We start from the raw sequence: 25367 nt of genomic DNA on the forward strand, positions 1-25367 counted from the left end.
GGAGCGACCAGAGCGCGGCCTGCGGCCCGAGCCGGTCCTGAGGCGCCGGCAGGCCGCGCCGGATCTGTGGGCGCAGTGTCTGTGGGCGCCTAGCCCGGCCGGGCCCATGTGCGCGCGGCCTACCCCAGGCCGCCCGGGCTTCGCCTCCGCCCGGTCCCTGGCCTCCACCCGGGCCTCCGAGGAGCCGCCGCGACGCCCGGCCCGCGGGGCAGGTGAGTGCGGCCGCGGCTCAGGGCCGGCGGTGCTGGCCTGCCGGAGCTAGCGGGGCCCGCGCGTCAGTGTCCTCATGTCAGCGTCCGCCCCTCGCTCGTCGCTGCCCCCGTGAAGCTCACCTTGTCAGTGCCCACCCTTGTCAGCGTCCCCCAGCTCAGTGTCCACGAGGTCAGCCCTCCCCCGATAGCGCCCGCCCCGTCCATGTCCTCTACACGTGTCCACCCCTGACTGACATTCTGTCCACGTCCGCCCCCCGGCGACCTCCCGCCGGGGTCCACCCCTCCGCTTTCTTAGCGCCCCCGGGGCAGTAGCCTTCGCTCCCTAACGTCCGCCGCACCAGTGACCCCCACGGCAGTGCCCTCCCACCTCGACCCCCTCAGTGCCCCCAAAGCAGCGGCCACCCCCCACCTGTGGCGCCCTCCCGGCCGAGTCCCCCCGTCAGTGGTCCCCCAGAGACTCGCCTCCCGGCCGAGTGCCCCCGTCAGTGGTCCCCCAGAGACTCTCCCTCCCGGCCGAGTCCCCCCGTCAGTGGTCCCCCAGAGACTCGCCTCCCTTTCAGGAAGTTTCGCATTTCTGCCCTTCCTTCCCCTGTGCTGCCAGGGCCCCCGCAGTCAGTGTCCCACTTGCGGGCGAGACTCCCCGTCAGGCCTCCCGGCCTCCCGGGACGGCCTGTGTCCCGCGTCGCCTCTCCTGCCTGGCCGTGTGGCGCTCCCCTCCCCTGAGCCCCCTGTCGTCTGTCCCCTTCACCGCGCACTGCCTCCTCTCCGCTCACTGTCCCCTTCCCGTCACTGTTAGGGCTCCTGTGTCTCCAGTCACCTGTCTCCATCTGTCATCTCCTTACTCCTTCATGGCACCCCACTCCGGTACTCTTGCCTGGAAAATCCCGTGGACGGAGGAGCCTGTAGGCTGCAGTCTATGGTTCGCAAAGAGTCGGACACGACTGAGCGACTTCTCTTAGTACCGTTTCACTGCCCCGTTTCTTCCTCCATCACCTCTTCTTCACACCTGTCGCCTTCCCTTACACACTTTGCAGGCCCCTTGAATGTCCTCGCACCATCACTGTGAGGTCTTCCACACAACCCCGCTTTCCACGTAGTGTCTTCACAGCCTAACTCCCCACATCGCCCACCGACTTGTTACTGACCACGCCCACTTTGCTGCTGACCCCCTAGTCTGTCACCAGCAGCTCGTCCACTGTGCCACTTCCACTCAGTCCCTGCATCTCGCTCTGCCCCGCCCCCGTTCTGTCCCTGCACTCACCTGCCTTGTCCGTAGGGCCTTCTCCAGCCTGTTACTCTTTTATCCACCTGTCACCTCCCCCCTTCCCTGGTGGCTCAGCTGGTAAAGAATCCGCCTGCAGTGTGGGACACCTGGGTTCGATCCCTGGGATGGGAAGATCCCCTGGAGAAGGGGAAGGCTACCCACTCCGTTACTCTGGCCTGGAGAATTCCGTGGACTGTACAGTCCATGGGGTCTCAAAGAGTTGGACACCACTGAGCAATTTTCACTCGCTCACTCACTTACCCCGGTGGCCTCTTCCTGCCCTGCCCTTGGCTTCTCAGGCCTGAGTCCTCACTGGTACTCTCAGCTGTTCACCTCTTCTTCATGTCCCTTCCTTTTTGTCTTGTCTTCTTCCCTTTTGGCTTCTCTAATGTCAGCTAAACCCTGGAAGGCAAGAAGAGCCTGCTGTGGACTAAGGGGGCAGCACATGCAAGGATCCTGGACCTCCTCCAGGAACCTGGATAAGACTGATATGTGGCTGGGGTAAAGGGAAGACACTCAGAGCCTTGGTTAAAACGTTGGCCTTCCAGTTATCTGTTCCTCGTAGGCTGTTGACTCTGGGTTGTGAGGGGACCCAGGCTGCCGATTGAGTTGGGGAGTGCCATCAACAGGTGAATAACAGAGGAAGAGACAAGATGTTGGGAGTGAGTGCAGTTTCTTTGTGTCCCTTTTTAGTTGTTAAAGCCATCCTTCAAAATTGAAATGTAACAATTTCTGATTCTGATTTCTATTTTTTAAGACTAATTTTGTAGGTCTTTCAGTGTTGTATAAATGGAGCCAGAAAGTACAATATATGGTCTTGTACGTCTCTATTTACTCATTTATTTGGCTGTGCTGGGTCTTAGTTGAGGAATGCAAGATCTTTAGTTGCAGACTCTCAGCTGTGGCATGTGTGCTCCAGTTCCCTGACCGGCGATAGAACCCAGGCTGCCTGCATTGGGAGCATGGAGTCTTGGCCATTGGACCACCAGGGAAATCCCTGTGTCTGTCTTCTTTTGCTCAGTATATTTTTGAAATATAATGATTTTGATTTTTTTTATCTACAGTTGTGCTTTTCATTTGAATAATATTGCTTTGTGTGAAAATGTTTTTCTTACTGATATTTGGGTTGGTTTCACCTTTTGGCTGTTGTAAGTAGTCACTGAGTTTATTGTACATTTTTCTGTGGATATGTGTTATTTCTTTGGGGTAAATGTGTGGGAATGGAATTGCTAGGTCATAGTATAGATTAATGTTTAATCTTTTAAGAAACTGCCAGTTTTCCAAACTGGTACCATCTTATACTCCTATTAGTAATGTATGAGAGTTCTAGTTTCTCCACATCCATACCAACAGTTGATATTATCAGTCTTTTTAATTTTAATTCAGGTGGTAGTGGTGTTTCATTATGGTTTTAATGACAATGGTGGGGCTTCCCGGGTGGGTCAGTGGTAAAGAATCTGCCTGCCAAAAAGAATCTGCAGGAGACACAGGTTCGATCCCTGATCAGGGAAGATCCCACGTGCTGTGGAGCAAACTAGGCGCATGCACTACAACTATTGAGCCTGTGCTCTGGAGCCTGGGAGCTGCAACTTCTGAGCCCATGTGCTCTATAGAGCCTGTGCTCTGCAGCAAGAGAAGCCACTGCAGTGAGAAGCTAGGGTAGTCCCTGCTTCCTGCAACTAGAGAAAAGCCCAGATAGCAAGGAAGACCCAGCACAGCCAAAAACAAATAAATAAATAAACAAAACAATGGTGAGTGACTTTTCATGTGCTTTTTGACCATTTGTGTATCTCTTGTGAAGTGCCCGGTCTTCTGTCCGCTTTTTGTTGGATTGTCTTTATTATTCAGTTTTAGGAATTAAAAAAAAAAAAATTCTGGTTGTTAAGTCTTTTATGATGTGGATACATATACAGTGAGGGAGTGGGAGGAGGAGAGGAAGTGAGGGCTTAATGTTTTTTCCAATTTTGTAGCTTGCCTGATTCTTTTTTTTCTGAAAAAAATTATTTATTTGGCTGTGACAGGTCCAAGTTGTGGCACATGGGCTCTCTGGTAGTTGCCCTATGGGTTCCAGCATGTGCGGGCTGAGTGTTGTGCTGTGAGTGGGCTTAGTTGCCCTGTGCGACATAGGATCCTAGTTCCTCAACAAGGGTGGAGCCTGAGTCCCCTACATTGCCAGGCAGATTCTCAACCACTGGCCCACCAGAGAAGTCTCAACCTATTTGTTTCTTAATGGTACCTTTTTATGAGGAGAAAATTTTAATTTGGGTGAAGTAAAAATCTGTCAGTATTTTCTTTTTGTTTGTCATATGTTGTAAGAAACTTGTGCCTGCATCAGAATTGTGAAGACACCGTCTGCTTTTTTGTCTTCGTAGAAGCTTTATAGTGGTAGCTTTTGTATTCGAGTTTATGAGTACTGTTTTTCTTTTAAACAGCCATCTTGAGATACAAATGACATACAATAAACCACATATTTAAAAAAAAAAAATGTCCATTTTATTTATTTGGCTGTGCCAGGTCTTAGTTGCAGCAAATGGGATCTTGTGGCATGTGAAATTTTTAGTTGTGGCATGTGGGATCTAGTTCCCTGACCAGGGATTGAACCCAGCCCCCCTGCATTGTGAGGGCAGAGTCTTAGCCCCTGGGCCACCAGGGAAGTCCCTAAACTGCACGTGTTTAAAGTGTAAAATTTGGTAACTTTTGACATATGCACGTACCTGTGAAATCATCACCACAGTCAAGATTGTGAATGTATCCATCATTTCCCAAGTTTCCTCATGTCCCTTTGGGATCCCTCCTGCCCACCCTTTTTTGCCTCTCCACCTCCAGGCAAATACTGATCTCCTTTATGAATGATTCATCTTGCGTCTTTTTTGTGTGTAGTGGAAAAGGGTACATTTTCCCCCCATATGAATTATGTAATCATTCTAGCATCCTTTGTTGAAAAGACTCTCTTCATTAAATTGCATTGGAACCTTTGTTATGAATTAATTGAACATGTGTATGCAGGTTTATTTCTGGGCTTTCTATTATGTTCCATTGGTCTATTTTTTTATCCTGTGCCAACACCATGCTATCTTAATGGCTGTGATTTTACGGTCAGTCTGGAATTCAGGTAGTATAAGACTTTCATCTTTATTCCTCTACAAAACTGTCTTGCCAGTTTTAGAATAAGCTCTTCTTTGGACATGAATTTTTGCTGGGAGTTTGGTTGGGATCACATGGAATCTCTAGATCGGTGGTGGTGGTGTTTAGTCTAAGTTGTGTCCAGCTCTTTTGCAACCCCGTGGACTATAGCCTGCCAGGCTTCTCTGCCCCATGGGCTTCTCCAGGCAAGAATACTGGAGTGGGATGCCCTTCACTTCTCCAGGGGATCTTCCCAACCCAGGAATCGAACCCAAATCTCCTGCATTTCAGGAGAATTCTTCACCACTGAGCCACTGGGGAAGTCCAGATCAATTTTAGAATTGAGTTGTTAACTGAGTCTTCTGTGCAAATGGTACATCTCTCCATTTATTTAAATTTTCCTTAATTTTTCTCAGCAACATTTTGTAATTTTTGGTGTGAAAGATCACAGTTTTCATTCAGTATGTTTGTAAGTATTTGATAGTTTTGATGTTATTTAAAATATTTTCATATTATTTTTTCAGTTTCTTGTTCATGTGCAAAAACACAGTTGGTTTATGTATACTGATCATGTATCCTGCAACTTTGCTCAGTTTACTTATCAGTTCTCATGGTAGGTTTGTATTCTATCTACATAATCATAGCATCTGTGAATAAAGACAGTTTTCCTTTACAATTATCATGCCTTTTGTTTCTTTTTCTTTGTAGTACCATCTAGGATCTCTGATATAATGTGGAATAGAAGTGATGCTAGTGGGTCTTCAGTGGTTGAGGAGGTTGCCCCCTAGTTTGTTTTATGGGATGTTTTTACCATGAAAGAGTGTTGGATTTTGTCCAGTGCCTTTTCTACATTTGTTGGGATGATTATTTGGTTTCTGTCCTTTGTCTTATCAGTGTAATGAAAGTGAAAGTGTTAGCCGCTCAGTCAAGTCTGACTCTTTGTGGTCCTATGGACCGTACCCTGCCAGACTCCTCTGTCCATGGAATTCTCCAAGCGAGAATACTGGAGTGGGTAGCCATTCCCTTCTCCAGGGAATCTTCCCGCTGCAGGGATCAAACCTGAGTCTCCCACATTGCAGGCAAATTCTTTACCATCTGAGCCACCAGGGAAGCCCCATCAGTATAATGTGTTGTGTTAATTAATTTTCAGATGTTAAAGTAACTTTGCATTTTTGGATAAATGCCCTTAATGTGGGGGTCTGGGGGGAATTCCCTGGTCGAGGAACTAAGACACTAAGACCCCGCACGCTGACAGGCACGGTGCCCCCGCCCAAAAAAGAAGAAAAGGCGGCTGGGTTTGGTTTACTAGTGTTTTGTTAAGGATTTTTTGCATATATCATATATATATATATATATATATTCATAAAGAGATATTTGTGTATGACTTTTTTCCCCATATGATATTTTTTGTTTTGGTATCTGTGTAATACCAATCTGTCCCAAAGAATGAGTTGGGAAGTTTTTCATTCCTTTCTGTGGATTGGATTTCTATAAGGGATCATTTTCCTTTGGCTTAAACCACTTCCTTTAGTATTTCTTATGTTGTGGGTATGCTGGGGACAGAATCACTCCATTTTTGTTGGTCTGAAGAAGTCTTTACTTACCCTTCAGTTTTGAAAGGTATTTTTGCTGAATATAGAATTCCAGGTTGACAGCTTTTTTTTACTTTTAAGTGCTTTGAAAAAACTATTCCGTTTTTTTCTAAGATTTTTTTTTTTAATGTGGACCATTTTTAAAGTCTTTATTGAATTTGTTACAATATTGTTTCTGTTTTATGGGTTTTTGTTTTGTTTTTTGTCCACAAAGCATGTGGGATGTTAGCGCCCCCCACCAGGGATCAAACCTGACCCTTGCACTGGAATTTGAAGTTTTAACCTCTGGACCTCCAGGGAAGCCCTTACTCCACTGTCTTCTGGCCTCTGCTGTTTCTGATGAAGAGGCTGCTGTCATTCTTTCTTTTGTTCACCCGATATCCTTTTTCCTTCTGTGTTTAAGATATGTATTTATTTTTATTAAATAAATTCTGTATTAAAAACTTTTTTTCCATTTGGGTATAATTTTCTAGGTGTGGTGTTTCTGTATTTATCCTTCTTGGATCTGTGGGTTGATGTATTTAATCACCTTTGGAAACTTTTTGGCCATTGCCTCTTAAACATTTCTTTTACCTCCTGATCTTTCTTCTCTTGGAACTCTGCTGGTATTTATTTTAGACTGTTTGATATTGTCCCACAGGTTTTGAATGTGTTGGTATTTTCAAATTAGTTTTTCTCTCTTTGTTTACATTTGCATATTTTCTTTTTGTCTGTCATCAAGTTCACTGCTTTTCTTCTTTGTGCCCATTCTGTTATTAATTCTATCCAGTGACATTTTAATTTCAGATGCTGTGTTTTTCAGGCTTCCCTAGTGGCTCAGACAGTAAAGAATCTGCCTGCAATGTGAGAGACCTGGGTTTGATTCCTGGGTTGGGAAGATCCTGTGGAGAAGGGAACAGCTACCCACTCTGGTGTTCTGATTTGGTGAATCCCATGGACAGAGGAGCCTGGGAGGCTACAGTCTATGGGGTTGCAAAGAATCGGACACAACTGAGCCACTTTCACTTTCACTGAGTTTTTCAGTTCCAGAATTTCCTTTTGGTTCTCCTTTCAAGTTTGCATTTCTCTGCTAATATTCTCCACCTGTCATTTCTTCTGTTCCCTTTTCCTAAAATCCTTTAACATATTTATAATTACTGTTTTGAAGTTTTCTTCTGCCAGTTTCAATATATGGTCATTTTTGCATCCTGTAGATTGTTTTTTCTCTTGATCATGGGTAACATTTTTCTTGTCTGCATGTGTAATAATTTTTTTTAATTGCAAAATGGACATTGTGGGTAGTGTATGATAGAAACTCTGTTTTAGGTTATCTTTCCTTAAAGAGTGTTGAGTTTTGTTAGGGCAGGCCGTTAAATGACTGGAAGATGATCTTAATCCTGTCAAAACTTTTCTAGAGTAGATCTGTTTTGGTTTTGTTCTAAGTTTTAGGGCATAGCTTTTAGCTCTGGAACATGGGTTTTACTCCTAAGGCATGGCCCTTCTGAGGTTTTAATAGAAAACCCATCTAGTTTAGCAAAATTTAACCTCTGAATTCTGTCTCCACAGTGCTAGACAGCTGCCGCATCTCGGCTTGGCTCTTTCATCTCACAGCAGCTGTTTTCTGCTCAGTTTTTTCTTTTCCCAGCTTTATCCAGGTGTAATTGACAAATAAAAATTTAATATATTAAAAGTACATTGTGATGATTTGATAAATGTATACGTTGTGAAGGAATTCTTCCCATCTAGTTAATTGTCACAACTGTCGCCGTCTTAATATATATATGCTGCTGCTGCTAAGTCGCTTCAGTCGTGTCCGACTCTGTGCGACCCCATAGACGGCAGCCCACCGGGCTCCGCAGTCCCTGGGATTCTCCAGGCAAGAATACTGGAGTGGGTTGCCATTTCCTTCTCCAGTGCATGAAAGGGAAAAGTGAAAGTGAAGTCGCTCAGTCATGTCCAACTGTTAGCGACCCCATGGACTGTAGCCTACCAGGCTCCTCCATCCATGGGATTCTCCAGGCAAGAGTACTGGAGTGGGGTGCCATTGCCTTCTCCAATATATATATGCACATACATATATATGGTAAGAACATTTAAGTTTTGTCTTAGCAGGTTTCAGCGCCTTGTTATTAACTGTAGTCACCATGTCTTACATCCAGTCCTCAGACCTTACTCGTCTTGGGCTTCCCTGGTGGCTCAGTGGTAAAGAATTGACCTGCAAATGCAGGACATGCAGGTTCAATCCCTGGGTTGGGAAGATCCCCTGGGGAAGAGAATGGCAACCCACTCTAGTATTCTTGCCTGGGAAATCCCCCAGACAGAGAAGCCTAGGGGGCTGAGGTCTGTGGGGTTGCATAGAGTTGGACTTAGCTGGTAAAGAATCCGCCTGCAATGCGGGAGACCTGGGTTTGATCCCTGGGTTGGAAAGATCCCCTGGAGAAGGGAACAGCTACCCACTCCAGTATTCTTGGGCTTCCCTGGTGGCTCAACTGGTAAAGAATCTGCCTATAAATGTGGAAGACCTGGGTTCAATCCCTGGGTTGGGAAGATCCCCTGGAGGAGGGAACGCTATCCACTCCAGTATCCTGGCCTGGAGAATTCCATGGACTTTGTAGTCCATGGGGTCACACAGAGCTGGACACAGCTGAGCGACTTTCACTTTCGTAGAGGTGGACATGACTGAGTACATGCGTGCACTGCTCTTTTTGATTTTCCCATTCAGTTTCAGCCATCCTGGCAGCCCTGGAATCGGACCTCTCTCTGCCTGTGGTCGACACTGCGTCAGGAGCTCCTCAGTGCGGAGCTCTGGGGCTCGATCTTTCAGCGACTGTGTTTCCTCCACTCGCTGCATGTGTTTGAGGGGTCTCTGGTATCTTCAAATAGCTGTTGTTATGTTTTGTTTAGAGTTTATACTTACTATCAGCAGGAAGATTAGTGTGATATAGCTGCTCCAGTTTTTCTAGAACCAGAACTCAGAGAGCTGCACTTTTAAACTCTGCGTTAATACCTGTGCAGCAGAGGGCAAGGAGGGAGACAGGGCTGACACTGGGAGGTGCTCACGGGTGGACTGAGCAGAGGAAGTGGAAGCTGACAGAGTGTGGCTCTGGGGCCACACGACCTTGGAGGGTGTGGCGTCAAGGAAGCTAAGACATGCTGTTACTTCCAGTGTGTCAGGCCGTGAAATGCTGAGGGAGGTAGTCTTGGGTGGGCACTGACCTCCTCAGTAGAAACAGTCTGGTGGCATGGTGGGTGCAGGAGCTGGATGGGAGGGGACGGCGCGAGCCGGCTGTCCCTTGGGGAAGCATTGCTGTGAGCAGGACTGGAGAAACACCTATGGGGTGGTGGTGTGCACGCCTGTGCGTGTGCACAGTGAGGGAGGAGAGACTGGCAGACCAGAAGGTGTGAAGGGCAGAGTGAGCGCGCGGGTGCAGTGGTTTGTCTTGGCAGGAGCAAGGCCCTTTCTGTACTGTAATGACAGGAGGCAGGGACTGTGATTCGGGTTGCAGATTTGGTGGGCTGAAGACTGGAGGGTTCCACTTGAGACCATGTGCTTTTTCTGTGAATTAGGGGGATAAGGATGTTGAAGGGTTGGGAGGGAAGAGAATGATTCAAATGACTGTTTTTGCTGAGTTTGTGGGTTGAGCCCAGTTTGGGTGGCGCTGGCTCCTGTCTGCTCTGTGGTGGTCAGCTGGGCCTCCTCTCGAGACGGGGCTCCCCGGGGTTCAGTCATCCTTAGGGAGGCGGGAAGGGCTTCTTCGCACTGGCCACAGGGCTCCTCGGGGGCGAGAGCAGAGGCTGTGAGGCCTCTCGGAGCTGAGACTTGGAGCCACCCCATCCCTCCCCAGCTGTGGTGACTGGGGGTCCTGGGCAGGGACACTTGCTTTTTGATGCGAGGGGTTGTGCAGAGTTCATGTCTGTCCAGCATCTGTCCTAGTCGTCTCAGAAGAGGCAAGCTCGCTTCCAAGAGGAAGCAGGCTCGCCGGGCTGTGTTCTTTGTGCACATGAGGTTTGTGGTCAGTAACTTAAAAGGAGTGAAGCTCCAGCAGGTTTCCTCATGGAAGCTGTCGCTGAGCACATCCCTGTCCTGACTCCTGAGGACAGTCCTGTGGGGTCTCTCCCAGCTCCCCCAGCCTCTCCTCTGGGGGCACCGCAGAGCTGCCTTCTCTGTGGGGGGCGAGCTGTGGCTCCTGGGGCCTTAGGGCCTCTGGTCTGCTCTCCTCTGGGAACTTGACTCCTACCTGTCAGCCCACTGAGTGCGCATGTTTTTTCATTAAGATGTAATTCATGTCCTGTGAGACCCACTCTTTGAAAAGGGTGCGGTTCATTGGTATCGAGCGCACTCAGAAGGTTGTGCTCCACGGCCACTGCCGGACTCCGGCTCGTCCCAGGGAAGCCCCGGGCCGTTCTACTCGGAGGGCCCGCTGGGTGACACCCTGGACCGTCCAGCCGTGGGTCGTGCCTTTGCTTCCATCCCGTTCGTCTCAGGCAGCCCTACTGCATCTTCTTTGATGCCTTCCTCTCCCCCTGTATCAACTAGAATCTGGGCCAGAATCTGGTATCGTGTAGAGATTGAGAACATGGACTTTGCTGTCAGACAGTCTGGGTTCTAGTTCTAGAGCTGACAGTAACCTCGTGGCCTTGGGCTGGTCCTGTCACGATTGTGGCCTCCGCAGTTTCACCTGTGACCTGGGGTTGGTGGCAGATTGCCTCCTGCACTGAGTCGTACTTGGCTCATGGGGTGCTGGCCCTTAGTAAGAAGGTCCCCGTGACAGTGACTCCTGTTGCTTCTTTTCTTAGGGTAGGCGTCACCCTGCATCAGTGTTCCTTAAATTAGTCCTTTTGTGCTCCTGTTTGGACTCAGCTCTGTTCATTGCCCTGGTTTCCACCTTGTGCTGTTGGGGAGTTTTTCTGCCTATTTGGCACTGCTTTTTAGCTGCCTATTTAACATTACTTTTCCTTCCAGAGTCTCAGCCTAGAGATTTCCCTGGTGGTCCAGTGGTTAAGAATCCACTTGCCTATGCAGAGGACACGGGTTCGACTCCTGGTCCGGGAACTAAGATCCCACATGCCTTGGGGCAGCTAAACCCATGTGCCACAACTCCTGAAACTCCTGCACCCTAGAGCCCGCGCTGCTCGACGAGGCATCCCACCGCACTGAGAAGCCTGCGCATCGCACTTGGAGGGCAGCGCCCTCTAACCCCGGCTCGAAAGGGCCCATGCACAGCAATGAGGACCCAGTGTAGCCAGAACAAACAGTCTCAGCCTAGAGCGTGCCCTGCCCTGCTGCCTTTGGTTTTGGTTCTCCCAGGAGTGCGGTGCTGAGAACAGGTCCAGGCAGGCACTGCCTACCGGTCTCACTTGTGTGCTGGAGTGGGTGCCCCCCAGGGCCTTGCTGTGGCGGGTCTCTGTGGCGCAGATTGTTACCTACTGTGCCACCAGGGAACTCCTAGAAATGTTTTTAAGTAGGTGACATATGTCAGTGGTCTTCCGTGGTGTCTCAGACAGTAAAGGATCTGTCCACAATGTGGGAGACCTGGGTTTGATCCCTGGGTTGGGATGATCCCCTGGAGAAGGGAATGGCATCCCACTGCAGTATTTTTGCCTGGAGAATCCCATGGACAGAGGAGCCTGGCGGGCTACAGTCCATGGGGTCCACAGGGTCAGACACAACTGAGCGACTAATACCATCTCCATATGTAAGCAAATAGTTAACATTCATTAGATCTCAATACATGGATAGTTTTATGTTCTTCTCTGGACTTTTTAATATTTTAAATATTTTTTTCATGATCGAAGATAAATAAAAAATACTTAAAACTAGATTATAGTGTGTTGATTCTCTTGTAATAGTGCTGAGGAAGGACTCAAGAAAGCCTGATAAAAGTGGTTGTCTTTGAATTTTGAACCTGAGGGGCAGATAGGAATTTGCCAGGTAAGGAAGGTGGACGAAGGGCATTTCAGCCAGAGGCCCATGTGCTGAGGTGTCCACTGCAGAGACTGGCAGTGAGTCAGGAAATAGGAGTGCGGGGTGGGTGGGGGGAGTAGGGGTGCCGTGAGAGTGAGGCAGCTCCCAGCACCCCGCCATGCCCTGGGGTTGAGGCTGACCCCTTGTCCTCTCTTTCTCCCTTTTGTTGGATTGAGAGTATGTTTGTGATTCTCTTTGGGTCTTTGTATATCTTCCGTGTCTCTCTGTAACATGTCTCGTTTTCCCTGTAGGTTTTTGAACATGTGGAATACAGTTACAACAGCTGCTTAACGTCCTTGTCTATTAATTTTACTGTCTGTGTCATTTCTGGGTAGACTCTGGTTTGTGTTTTCCTGCTTCCTTGCATATCTGGTCATTTTTGATTGGATGCCAAGATAGTGTGATTTTTATCTTATTGGATGCTGGGTATTTTTGTTTTCTATAAATATTCTTGACCTTTGTTCTGGAATGTTGTTAAATTACTTGGAAGCAGTTTAATTCTGTGAAGTGAAGTGAAAGTCACTCAGTTGTGTCTGACTCTTTGCGACCCCATGGACGGTAACCTGCCAGGCTCCTCTGTCCATGGAACTCTCCAGGCCAGAATACTGGAGTGGGTAGCTGTTCTTTCCCCAGCGGATCGCGTCCCAACCCAGGAATTGAACCGAGGTCTCCTGCATTGCAGGCGGATTCTTTACCAGCTGAGCTAGATTCTGTGGGTCTGGCTTTTAGGCTTTGTCAGGTGGGACCACAGTAATGTTGAGTCCAGGTCTCATTTTGCCCCACCACTGAGGCGGAAGTCTTCTGAATGCTTTGTGCAATGCCCTGAAGTTAGGAAGATAGCCACCGTGACTGGGAGGAGGAGTAACTCTCCTTGACCCCATGTGAACTTGGAGGATCGTTCCCACTAGTCCTTGGCTTGGCTGCTGTTCTCACACACTTGGGCTGAGCAGTACCTGGCCGGAGCAGGCGCATCCTCGGCGCTGTCTGCGCCTCTGTCTCACCCTGTGCTCTGCTTGGGAACGCTTGCGCCTTGCCCCTTGGACTCCCAGCGCTCTTTCTTCCCCTCGGAGACTGCTGGACCCACCTGGTTCCTCTGCTGTGACCCAGAACTCTTGTCAGGCAGGAAGCTGGGCAGTTAATGGGCTCCTCTTGTTCCCTCCTTGAGGGATCACTGTTTTCACTGCCAGGTAGCCAGTGTCCTGAGAACCATTTCATTTGTAAATCTGGTCCCTGTTGTTTCATCTCGGCCAGAAGTAAAAGTGTCAAAAACAGATCTTTGAATGAAGGCATTAGGAGGCACAGAAGTGAGTGCTGGGCCTGTGAGAGTGCTGCCCCCTGTCCAGTTCGGGGTGCCTGTGTGGACCTCAGGGAGTGCGTGTGTTTAGGGAAGGAGGTGGGAGTAGGGCTTGGAAGAAAGGGGTCACAGGAAAACCAGGCTGCCAACGAGATCCGAGAGCCTGCTGCGATCTGGGCAGGAGGACAGGGTGCCTGCCGTGGGAGGGTGCGGGAGAGGGTGGCGCTGCCAGGCAGTGCGAGCATGGGGTGTGTGCTCAGGGTCCCTGCCTGCTGAGGAGCCTCGTCTCCTGTTCCCCAGCCACACCCCCCACCATGTCCCGGCCGCTCCCCCAGTTCCCCTGCTGCACCCATGACCCGGTCGCACCCCCCCCCGTTCCCCGGCCTCACCCCCCACTATGTCCCGGCCTCACCCCCCATGTCCCGGCCGCTCCCCCAGTTCCCCCGCTGCACCCATGACCCGGCCTCACCCCACCACCATGTCCTGGCCTCACTCCCCATGTCCCGGCCGCTCCCCCAGTTCCCCAGCTGCACCCTGCATGTCCTGGCTGTTGGGCTTCCTCCAACTCACACTAAGGAGAATGTGTCAAGAAGATTCAGTGTTATAAAAGCACCCTGTTCAGAGTCAAAATAAACAGGTCTGAGGGTCCTTATAGAGATACTTCTTTATTTTGAAACTGTATAAAGTGCTGAAAAGCCAGTTTTGAATTGGGTGGGAGTTCGAGAATAGCAGTTCAGGACAACCAAGCAACAGCAAAAGCCATAGGCAAGTCTCCCAAACAAAAAAGGCGAAGGTTACTATGTAGAGAAAAAGGAGGAAGTTGGGAGGGACTCTTTTGAACAAAAGTCCCTTGGAGGAAATGAGAGTTCAGGGTGCTGATGATTTGTTACTGACTGAGTTGCTGGGCAAATCGGAAGCCTTCCTCCGTGGGGGTATGTGATTGAAACCCCGTAGTGCTGGGTGAGGGCTCCCCTTTGGACCTCCTGACTCGATTTTAAAGGATGTGTCCTTTGTTCTGTTTCACAGTTTTAAAAACTATTTTCCTGTTTTAGGATATGACATTGACTTACTGCTGGTTTACTAGCACAACTCCAAGTACTTTTTTTTTCTTTTTATATGAAATTTAAAAATACACCAGAAAACACTGAATACCCTTGTGCTCATTTCCCAGCTTTATCAGTGATCAGCACTTTGCCGTTTTTTTTGTTGTTGATGTTGTTCTTCTCTCTTACACCTTTAATATTTGTTTGGCTCTTGTGTTTTGGTAAAGTGTTTTAAAAGTAAGGAGAAGGAAATGGCAACCCACTCCAGTATTCTTGCCTGGAGAATCCCAGGGATGGCAGAGTCTGGTGGGCTGCCGTCTATGGGGTCGCACAGAGTCGGACACGACTGAAGCGACTTAGCAGCAACAATCTTTTTGTAAAACAGTTGTTCATATTTCTGTTTTTACTGTTAGGACTCTAACATTGCTCATTCTCATTTCATGTTTTGAATTAAAATTCTGAGAGGATATCCAGTCATCTCCACCAGCCAATCCACCCATTCCTTTCTTTCTGTCTCCCTTCCTCCCTCCCTGTGCCTTTCCACCCCTGCTCCCATCATTGCATCCAGTCTTTCATTTATTTGTTCATTTAGCAAGTATTTATAACATCCCAAACTATTATAATAGTATATGTCAATTATACCTCAAAAAAAGAAGCTTCTTTCAAGAAACAAAAAGCTCAGGTATTTATGGAGCATTTGAAGATCCCCTGGAGAAGGGAATGGCAGTCCACTCCAGTATTCTTGCCTGGAGAATTCCATGGACAGAGGAGCCTGGCAGGCTACAGTCCATGGGGTCGCAAAGAGTCGGACACGATTGAGCGACTAACACTAACACTTTAAAAGTAAGTCCAAAAAATAATGTCATTTCACTCATGGATACTTCATTTTTTCTGCCAGATAAGGGAGGTTTTTATTTTTAAAACCATAATGGCCATGTTATTTTTGCAACTAAGAGATTTGCGTTAATTCCTTAGTACTAACTAATACCAGTCTGTATTTAGATTTCCTCAATAGTATCAAAAATACACTCTTCAAGTTGATTCATTTTAATTGGACCCAAATAAGATTTAAGTATTGTATTTGATGATTCAGTCTCTTAAGGCTCTTATATTCTAGAATGGTCATCCCTCCTTATTGCTGAAGTATGATTTTCAAATGGTAAAATCATGACTTCCATGCAAATACAGAGTGAACAGCCCCGGGCGCTCTTGGTCCACGTTTTTGCTACACACCTTGAAGTCAGGATTTTCACCGAGGAGTGCTAGTCACGTTGTTTGGAAATGATGTTTAGCAGTCCCACCTGGAGTGCTTTGGAGCCCTTTTTTCTGGAAGTTGTGGGGGAAGTCGTCCTGTCATCTCGTGATCAGGATGTGTGTTTGTTGATGTTGATAGTGTGTAGGCGTGAAACTGGACAGCTTCACAGAGATCCTTCTCATGTCCTTAATTCCAGCCATTGAGCTGGTTAACCAGCTAGAGGATGGGTGTGTATCACTGGTACCAGTCGCTGTAGAACAAGCAAGGACAAGGGAGTTTTTAGATCCTTGGTCATGAATTGTTCTGATAATCTGAATTCTCAGTAAGGGTAATGACTTTTGTTTTCCTTTTCTGTATCATTTTGGTGAGTCGACTTTAAAGATGTAGAACTTAAGCTTTTTTTCCTCTCTTATTTTTCAGGTGAAGAGATTATACATGTACTGAATGAAAAATTTTTTCTTAAAGTTGCATATACTCCAAGAAAAAAATCCCAAATGTTTTTATATTTTGCCTAAATATAAAATTTAAACAAGGAGTTTCCTCAGAAGGTAAGAATTGTTTTTGATTCTCGTTAATTGTGTGGTATATTAAAATACATGGTATGAGGAGACATTCAAGGATGGATGACAACAAAAATTTTAGTTTTGAAGATGTGAATATGGTCTTCTGACTTTAGGGGTTTCTTTGACCCTCGTGTGTCTGGTTTTGAGGTGCTGTGTTGTGGAAAAGTGACTTCGTCTCTCTAGGCCAAAGTGTAATCCAGATAAAACAGCGACAGTCATGTGTGTGTCCTGGGGGGAGTGCCCTGTGGCACTTGTACGGTGCAGGTGGCACGGGCTTAGATGTGAGCACGGTCAGCATCAGAGCATAGTCCATACAGGCGGTGAAGAGGGAGGGAAGGGCTTGTGCCTCCAGCAGTCATAGAAGCTCCTGAAGGGCTCTCCCATTGCAACCAGTTAGATGCTGGATAAATTAACGATAGTTGTAACTTCTTGTGAGTGCTTCAGTGCTTTAAAAATTAAGCTAAGAGGACTTCCCTGGTTGTCCAGTGGGCAAGAATCCACTATTGCAATACAGGGGACACATGTTCAATCCCTGGTCTGGGAACTAAGATTCCACATGCTGTGGAGCAACTAAGCCCGTGCACTGCATTGAGAGTCTGCTCACTGCGCTGAGAACCCGTGCTGCGCCGAGAACCCGCGCACTGTGATGAAAGATCCCTCACGATGCAGCGAAGGTTCCAAGTGCCACAACTAAGACCCATTGCAGCAAGCTAAGTAGATAAATAAAACTTAAGCAAAAAATTAAGCTCTCTCTTCAAAAGTCGAAAGAGAACTTGTTCTTCAGTCTCTAAGTCATGTCCGACTCTTTGACGCCATGGACTGCAGCACACTGGGCTTCCCTGTCCTTCACTGTCTCCCAGAGTTTGCTCAGACTCATGTCCACCCTGTTCTGGAGGCCAGTTCTGGCCAGTTCTACATCTGGCAGGGCTTTGACGGTGCTTTTCCAGAGTCCAGATGGTTCAGTGTAGTCTTAGGTAAACTATTCTTTGGTAATCATTTAAAGTCACCTTTATGTTTGTGTTTTCACTTCTGATTTTAGCCTTTTGCTCCTCTGTTCCTGCCAGCCACCCCCTTTCCCTGGGTCTCCCTCCTGCCGCTGCCAGTGGACTGTGTCCAGTATAGACATGACCTTGTTTGTGGATGGATTGATTGTCCAGGCATCCACTGCTCTCCATGGACTCGCATTGTCATTTTTTTTCCAGACCAGTGAGATTTCAGTGGTGTGTTGATAAATGTTTAACTACTGACTCTCTGGGAGAGTCAGAATCCTCCTTGCCTACAGCATCTGTTGACTTCGCAGTGCAGAACCTCCGTCACGTCCACCTTCAGCCACCAGTGCGACGCCGCTGAAGCTGATGCTGCTGAGGCTGCTCCGGGGGAGGCCCTGGTCCCTCCCCTGAGCAGGTGGAGCCCCCCCCCCAGCCACTGCGGAGCCCGGCCTCGGCGGCAAGGTGGCCTTGTCTCTGTTTCCGTCTCTCTGCCATCAGTACCTCCGAGGACAGGTTGTGCCAGGCCTGTTCCGGGCTCCTCACTGGGCAGCTCGCGTCACCCTCACAGCAGCTCTCCTTGGAGGTGCTTCTTGTCCCCAGTTTTCAGGTGAGGACACGAGACACAAGAGGTCAGGTCACACAGCAGAGCCAGGACTTGAAACTGACCTGTGGTCAGATTCTCCTTTTCTCTTAGCAACCGTCTCTACCACAGAATGTCCGTGTCTCAAGGGTTCTGTTCATGGAACTGTGTGGTCGTATGGGCAGCGTTTCTCTTTGGAAGCCGCCTTCTGTCTGATGGTTGTACTAACCAGAAAAAGTCAAAGAAGCAGCAACACTTGAAGTTTCTTTATTTGGCTGTTGGATAAGAGCCTGGAAGATAATGGTAATACTTTGCTTGGCGCTCCAGAGAGACTGGAGGGTGTTGTCAGGATATGACAGGAGTACTTGAGGTGTTTGGGGCTCAGGTGCAAGCAGAGATAGCGCGAGTCACCACGCCGGTTCACGAGCTGGTTGTTGTTCAGTCGCTCAGTCACGTCCGACTCCTTGCGACTCCATGAACGGCAATACGCCAGGCTTCCTTGTCCTTCACTGTCTCCCAATTTGCTCAAGTTGGTGATGCCATCCAACCATCTCATCCTCTGTCACCTCTTTATTCTCCTGTCCTCAGTCTTTCCCAGCATCAGGGTTTTTTCCAGTGAGTCAGCTCTTCCCATCAGGTGGCCAAAGTATTGGAGCTTCACCATCAATCCTTCCAATTAATATTCAGGGTTGATTTCCTTTCGGATTGACTGGTTTGATCTCCTTGCTGTCCAAGGGACTCTCTGGAATCTTTTCCAGTGCCAGTTCGAAAGCATCAATTCTTTGGTGCCCCACCTTCTTTATGGTCCAGCTCTCATATCCATACATGACCACTGGAAAAACCATAGCTTTGACTATATAGACCTTTGTTGGCAAAGTAATGTTTCTGCTTTTTAATACACTGTCTAGGTTTGTCATAGCTTTTCTTCTAGGGTGCAAGCACACCTTTTAATTTCATGGCGGCAGTCACCATCTGCAGTGATTTTGGAGCTCAAGAAAATAAAGTCTGTCACTGTTTCCATTTTTTTCCCTATTTGCCATGAACTGATGGGACTGGATGTCATGATCTTAGTTTTTTGAATGTTGAGTTTTAAGCCAGCTTTTTCACTCTGCTCTTTCATTTTCATCAAGAGGCTCTTCAGTTCCTCTTCACTTTCTGCCATTAGGGTGTTGTCATCTGCATACCTGAGGTTATTGATATTTCTCCCGGCAGTCTTGATTCCAGCTTGTGCTTCATCCAGCTGGGCATTTTGCATGATGTACTCTGCATATACATTAAATAAGCAGGGTGACAGTATACAGCCCTGATGTACTCCTTTCAAATTTTGAACCAGTCCAATGTTCCATGTCCAGTTCTAAGTTTTGCTTCTTGGTTTCTTTGCTTCTTTGGGTTTCTCAGGAGGCAGGTAAGGTAGTCTGGTATTCCCATCTTTTTAAGAATTTTCCATAGTTGGTGGTGATCAACATAGTCAAAGGCTTTAGTATAGTCAGTGAAGCAGAAGTAGATGTTTTTCTGGAATTCTTTCGCTTTTTCTGTGATCCAGCAGATGTTGGCAATTTGATCTCTGGTTCCTCTGCCTTTTTTAAATTCAGCTTGTACTTCTGAAAGTTCTCAGTTCATGTTCTGTTGAAGCCTCGCTTGAAGGATATTGGGTATTACCTTGCTAGCATGTGAAATGAGCACAGTTGTGTGGTAGTTTGAACATTTTTTGAACATTCTTTGGCACTGCCTTTCTTTGGGATTGGAATGAAAGCTGACCTTTTCCAGTCTTCTGGCCACTGCTGAGTTTTCCAAATTTGCTGGCATATTGAGTGCAGCACTTTAACAGCATCATCTTTTAGGATTTGAAATAGCTCAGCTGGAATTTTGTCACCTCCGCTAGTTTTGTTGGTAGTGATGCTTCCTAAGGCCCACTTGACTTTACACGGCAGAATGTCTGGCTCTAGGTGAGTGATCCCACCATCCTGGTTATCTGGGTCATTAAGATCTTTTTTGTGGAGTTCTTCTGTGTGTTTTTTCCCCCTCTGCTTGGTATCTTCTGCTTCTGTTAGGTCCACACCGTTTCTGTCCTTTATTGTGCCCATTTTTGCATGAAGTGTTCCCTTGGTATCTCTGATTCCCTTGAAAAGCTCTCTAGTCTTCGCATTCTGTTGTTTTTCTCTGTTTCTTTGCATTGTTCACTGAAAGTAAAAGTGAAAGTGTTAGTCTCTCAGTCATGTCCAACTCTTTGCTACCCCATGAACTGTAGCCCACTAGGTTCCTCTGTCCATGGAATTCTCCACTGGAGTGGGTAGCCACCTTCTCCAGGAGATCTTCCTGACCCAGGGATCAAACCCAGGTCTCCCGCATTTCAGGCAGATATTTTACTGTTTGAGCCATCAGGGAAGAGAAGGCTTTCTTATCTCTCTTTGCTACTGGAACGCTGAGTTCAGATGGGTATATCTTTCTTTTACTCCCTTGCCTTTTACTTCTCTTCTTTCCTCAGCTGTTTGTAAGGTCTCCTCAGACAACCATTTTGCCTTGTTGCATTTCTTTTTCTTGGGGATGGTTTTGGTCACTGCCTCCTATACCATGTTACAAACCTCCGAACGTAGTTCTTCAGGCACTCTGTCGATCAGATCTTATCCCTTGAATCCATTTGTTACTTCCACTGTATAATCCTAAGGAATTTGATTTAGTTCATACCTGAATGGCCTAGTGGTTTTCCCTACTTTCTTCAGTTTTAAGTCTGAATTTTGTGATAAGGAGCTCATGATCTGAGCCGCAGTCACGAACCAGTGCCTTGTTCTAAAGACGAGCTCTCGGTGGTGGGCCTCCGGGTCATCTTGGGAAGGAAAGTTAGCCTTCTGGTAGGCGAGGGCCCAGTGAGAGGATGCTAGCATCTCTTTGGAGGGGAGCACGGAGTTGTTGGGATACAAGAAGCATTTGGAAAAGAAGTATGCAGCTGTTACCTGAGTGACAGTTCTAGAACCAGTTTATACCAGTTCCCTGGGCAGTGAGATGAGGTCGCCTAAACCGGTGCTGTCACTGTGAACTCTTCAGGGATGCCACTGATGAGATTACCTGTTTCATAAAGTGCATGGCTAGCCACCAAAGCTCAGGAATGTTATTAACACAGATTTTTGGTTCAGTGACCTAGAACTGTACTGAGGTGGGCCAGTGAGGTAATGGTCAGTCTAAGTGAATGACTTTGAGAGTAACTTAGTTTTATTTCTAGTCACAGTGCTGGTTTATACGTAATAGATGAGATGAGCAAAGGTGAGCTTTTCTTTAAAAAATTTTTTTTTAATTTATTGATTTTTGGCTGCATTGGGTCTATGTTGCTGCTCATGGGCTTTCTCTATTTGTGACTAGGAGGGACTCCTCTCTGGTTGGGGTGAGCAGTCTTTTCATTGCAGCAGCTTCTCTTATTGTGGAGCACAGGCTCAGAAGTTGTGGTGCATGGGCTTAGTTGCCTTGTGGCATGTGGGATCTTGGACCAGGGATCAAACCTGTGCCGCCTGAATTTGCAGGCAGATCTCTTAACCGCTGGACCACCGGGGAAGTCCCCTAAAGTGTGTCTTTTGTTGGAGATTGTTTTTTAAAAATTAAATCTGAGAAAACTCTTTTGCATTGATTAGTTTATTCCATATATTATACAACTATTAAAATTATTAGTACTAATTTCTTTTTTAAAATTCATTTTTATTGAAGTGTAGTCAATTTACAGTGCTGTATGTTAGTGTTAATTTCTACCATTTTGTTTCACATTTTCCTTTACTAGTACTTCGTTTTTTTCTATCTCCTTTTCTATTTTCCATCAGATAGATTATTTTTGTTTTACTTCTGATTAAAAGTTACACATTCTGGTTTTTTGGTGTGTGTGTGACCTTTTTGAACTTACCCTTTTGTCATGGGTGTTTGACTTTTCAAGCTTCACAGGATCTTTGCTTTCCTTCAGTAAGACAACTGTCTTAACATACTCCTCTCCTGATTGACATGCCTCAAAATTCTGACCTCGGCTCTATTTTATTTAAAAACGTGAGTAGTGATTGAGGACATATTAGGGTTCCTGGGCTTCCCTGGGGGCTCAGTGCTGCCTGCCAATGCAGGAGACACAGTTTTGATCCCTGATCTGGGAAGATCCCATGTACCTTGGATCAGCTAAGATTGTGTGCCGCCCTCCTGGGCCTCTGCTCTAAAGCCCGAGAGCTGCAGCTGCTGAAGCCCTGGTGCCCGAGAAGCCACCACAGTGAGAAGCCCGCACAGCGCGCTGAGGAGCAGCCCCTGCTCTCTGCAGCCAGAGAAGAGCCCATGCAGCAACCAAGACCCAGCACAGCCCAAAGTGAATAAATTATTTTTTGGAAAAAGGATGTGTTAGGGTTCCTTATCATGTTACTGGATAATGCAGAGCTTGTGTGAGTAGCGATGTGGTAGCGATTCTGGGTGGGCGTGGTAGGCGGTGGTTTGCTGCCTCCTTGAAGGCTGGAGAGGTTTGTGTGAAGACTGAGGTCAGGCTGCAGACGGACGGAGAGGCGAAAGGGGCCGTGGGTGAGGCTGTTTTCTGTTTTGTTGTTGTTATTCAAACCCTGTAGATATTTTTGTAAATTGCAGATTATTTTATAGTAAGCCTCGCCAATTTATGAATCCTTCCTAAATCTTACACTTAGCTTTATAGCTGTTTTGTCAGTAACTATTTGGCCTTAAGTCTTTGTTTTAACGATTTCTTGGCCTCTCTCTGACTGTGTGTCCAGTGTGTTGTCTGTTGTGGCTGTGCCTGGCCTTTCTGCCGCTGGGCCTGGCCTTTCTCTCGTCCATGCGAGCAGGGCTGCTCTCTGCTTACAGTGCTCGGCTGCTCGCGATGGCGTCTCCTGCTGTGTGACGTGGGCTCTCGGTGCAGGGGCTTTATTCGCGGCGGCCTGTGGGCTCAGAGGTTGTGCACTGGCTTGGTTGCTCCGCAACATATGGGATCTTCCTGGATCAGGGATTGAACCTATATCTTCTGTATTGTCAGACAGATTCTTAACCACTGTTAAGAGTACTACCAAAAAAAAGAATATTACAAAAACATGACGTAATAATATTATAAAATATCTTGTAATAATATTACAAAAACATAATATTGAGGGACTTCCTTGGGGCTCCATTGGTTAGGACTCCATACTTCTACTATAGGGAATGCTGGTTTGATCCTTGGTCAGGAAACTAACATTCTGTGTGCTGTGATGTGCAGCCAAAAAAAAAAAAGAATGATAATAATATTATATGAGGTATAATTTACATACAGTAAATGGACCCATTTTATGTTTGTAGTTCTGTGAATTTTAATAAATATACCACCACGATCAAGATACAGAGAATTTTTACATCACCCCCAAAGCTCCATCTCGTCACTCTCTCCTGTAGCCCTTGACCCTAAGCAGCCACTCGTCTCCTTGTCACCATGGGTTCAGTTTGCTTTCTTTTAAGTTACATATAAATGGAATCATTTAGCTTTACTTTTTTGTGTCCAGCTTCTTTACTCACCAGGGTTTTTAGGTTCATCTGTCCTCACAGACGTGCTTGCTCCTCTCTGCTGAGTAGTCTTCCACTGTAGGTATAGCATCATTTACCTTTCACCTGTTGGCAGATATTTGGGCTGCTTCCAGTGTTTGGTGGAGAAGGCAGTGGCACCCCACTCCAGTGTTCTTGCCTGGAGAATCCCATGGAAGGAGGAGCCTGGTAGGCTGCAGTCCATGGGGTCGCGAAGAGTAGGACACGACTGAGCGACTTCCCTTTCACTTTTCTCTTTCATGCACTGGAGGAGGAAATGGCACCCCACTCCAGTGTTCTTGCCTGGAGAATCCCAGGGACGGGGGAGCCTGGTGGGCTGCCGTCTATGGGGTCACACAGAGTCGGACACGACTGAAGCGACTTAGCAGCTCTCAAAAAGTAATACCTGGGATTGGAATTGCTGGGTCACGTGGTAAGTGTATGCATGACTTTATAAGAAACTGGTGAAGAATTCTCCAGGGCGGTCCTGCCCTTTACAGCCCTGCTCACAGTGTGTGAGTTTCTACCCTGCGTCCTCCTGGACACGCGGTGTTGGCAGCGTTTTAATCTCAGCTGTTCCAGTGGCGCCCCTTAGTGTGCGTTTCCTGATAACAATGGTGATCGTTTTCCATGTGCTTATTGGCTATTTTTGTATCTTCTTTTGCAAAGTGTCCAGACCTTCTGTCCATTTTAAAAAATATAAGTCTTAGTTGCAGCATGTGAACCCTTACTTGCAGTATGCAGGATCTAGCTCCCTGTTCAGAGATCGAACCCAGGCCCCCTGCATTGTGAGCACAGAGTCTTAACCACTGGACCACCAGGGAAGTCCTTGTCCATTTTTTTAGTTGAGTATTTTTTCATATTATTACTTTATCAAAGTTCTTCATGCTGTCTCGGTAAGAACACTTTGTCAGAGACTTGTGGCTCGGTGATAAAGAATTTGCTTGCCACTGCAGGAGACATGGGTTCGATCCCCGGTCCGGGAAGAGCCCACTGCTGCGGAGCAGCTAAGCCCGTGCGCCATAGCTGTTGCACCAGACTCTAGAGCCCGGGAGCCGCAGTGCTGAGCCCACGTGACCTAGAGCCCCTGCTCCGCAGCAAGAGGAGCCACCGCAGTGAGAAGCCTGCATACCCCTTGTTCTCCACAAGTAGAGAAAAGCTGCATAGCAATGAAGACCCAGCATAGCCAAAAACAAAAATAAATTATTTTTTTTAAAAAGAATGCTTTATCAGATATGGAGAGCAAATACTTTCTCCCTTTCTGTGATTTATCTGTGTATTTTCTTAATGATATCATTTAAAGAGCAGAAGTTTTCAGTTTTTATAAAGTCCTGTTTATCAGGTTTTTGTGTTTTTTTTTAATTTCTGTTGGGCTGTAGGGGGTGGGTCGGAGAAGGCAACGGCAACCCACTCCAGTACTCTTGCCTGGAAAATCCCCTGGACAGAGGAGCCTGGTAGGCTGCAGTCCATGGGGTCGCGAAGAGTCGGACACGACTGAAGCGACTTAGCAGCAGCAGCAGCAGGGGGTGGGTTGGAAACTATCTCTGCAGGTTATGCCCCACTAGGGAAGTGTCAGTTCTGATTTTCCAGGGACGGCTTTCAGAGCTTTTTCTTCTTGGAGCCACAGCTCTTGCTGTAGCAGCCTCTTCAGGTCCACTGCTGAGTGGCTTCTCCTTGGAAGAGAATTTCCTCTTTTTCTTGGGATCACTCTTGTTTCCTGACTCTTCAGGGTCACTGTCTGGTTCCCCTTTGGGGAAAGAGTTCTTCCTTTTGGGAAGACTTACAGTGCTAGCTGTCTTTTCAGGATCACTACTCACCAGCTCCTTCTTGGAAAAAGATTTCTTTTTCTTGGGTTTGGAGAGGAGACTTACGGGTTTTCCATTCCATTCTCCTGAGGAGCCTCCTGGGGCTTTTGCTTCTTTTCGGATCTTTCACTTGTCTCCTCACGCTGCTCTGGCGTACCGCTGCTGTTTCCTGAAGACGCCAGGGCAGTTGTA

At 47.2% G+C, this 25367-nt stretch overlaps 1 protein-coding gene across 36 annotated transcripts in view; it reads left to right on the forward strand.

Annotated features, from left to right (window-relative positions):
- Positions 1-25367, forward strand: part of PPP6R2 (protein phosphatase 6 regulatory subunit 2) — a 60406-nt gene continuing 35039 nt past the window's right edge. For 14 of the 36 annotated variants that reach the window (XM_081591065.1, XM_081591059.1, XM_081591071.1 and 11 more), the window contains exons 1-2: positions 1-212; positions 16148-16275. The gene's annotated coding sequence lies outside the window, so the exon portion shown is untranslated. Of the gene's footprint in view, positions 213-16147; positions 16276-18062; positions 18163-23641; positions 23804-25367 lie in introns of those variants that run through there. The other 22 variants (XM_081591042.1, XM_081591027.1, XM_081591047.1 and 19 more) reach the window with 3 other exon arrangements.

Source organism: Giraffa tippelskirchi, chromosome 4, assembly GCF_054371585.1.
Source record: "Giraffa tippelskirchi isolate mGirTip1 chromosome 4, T2T-mGirTip1v1.2.pri, whole genome shotgun sequence".
NCBI classification, from domain to species: domain Eukaryota; kingdom Metazoa; phylum Chordata; class Mammalia; order Artiodactyla; family Giraffidae; genus Giraffa; species Giraffa tippelskirchi.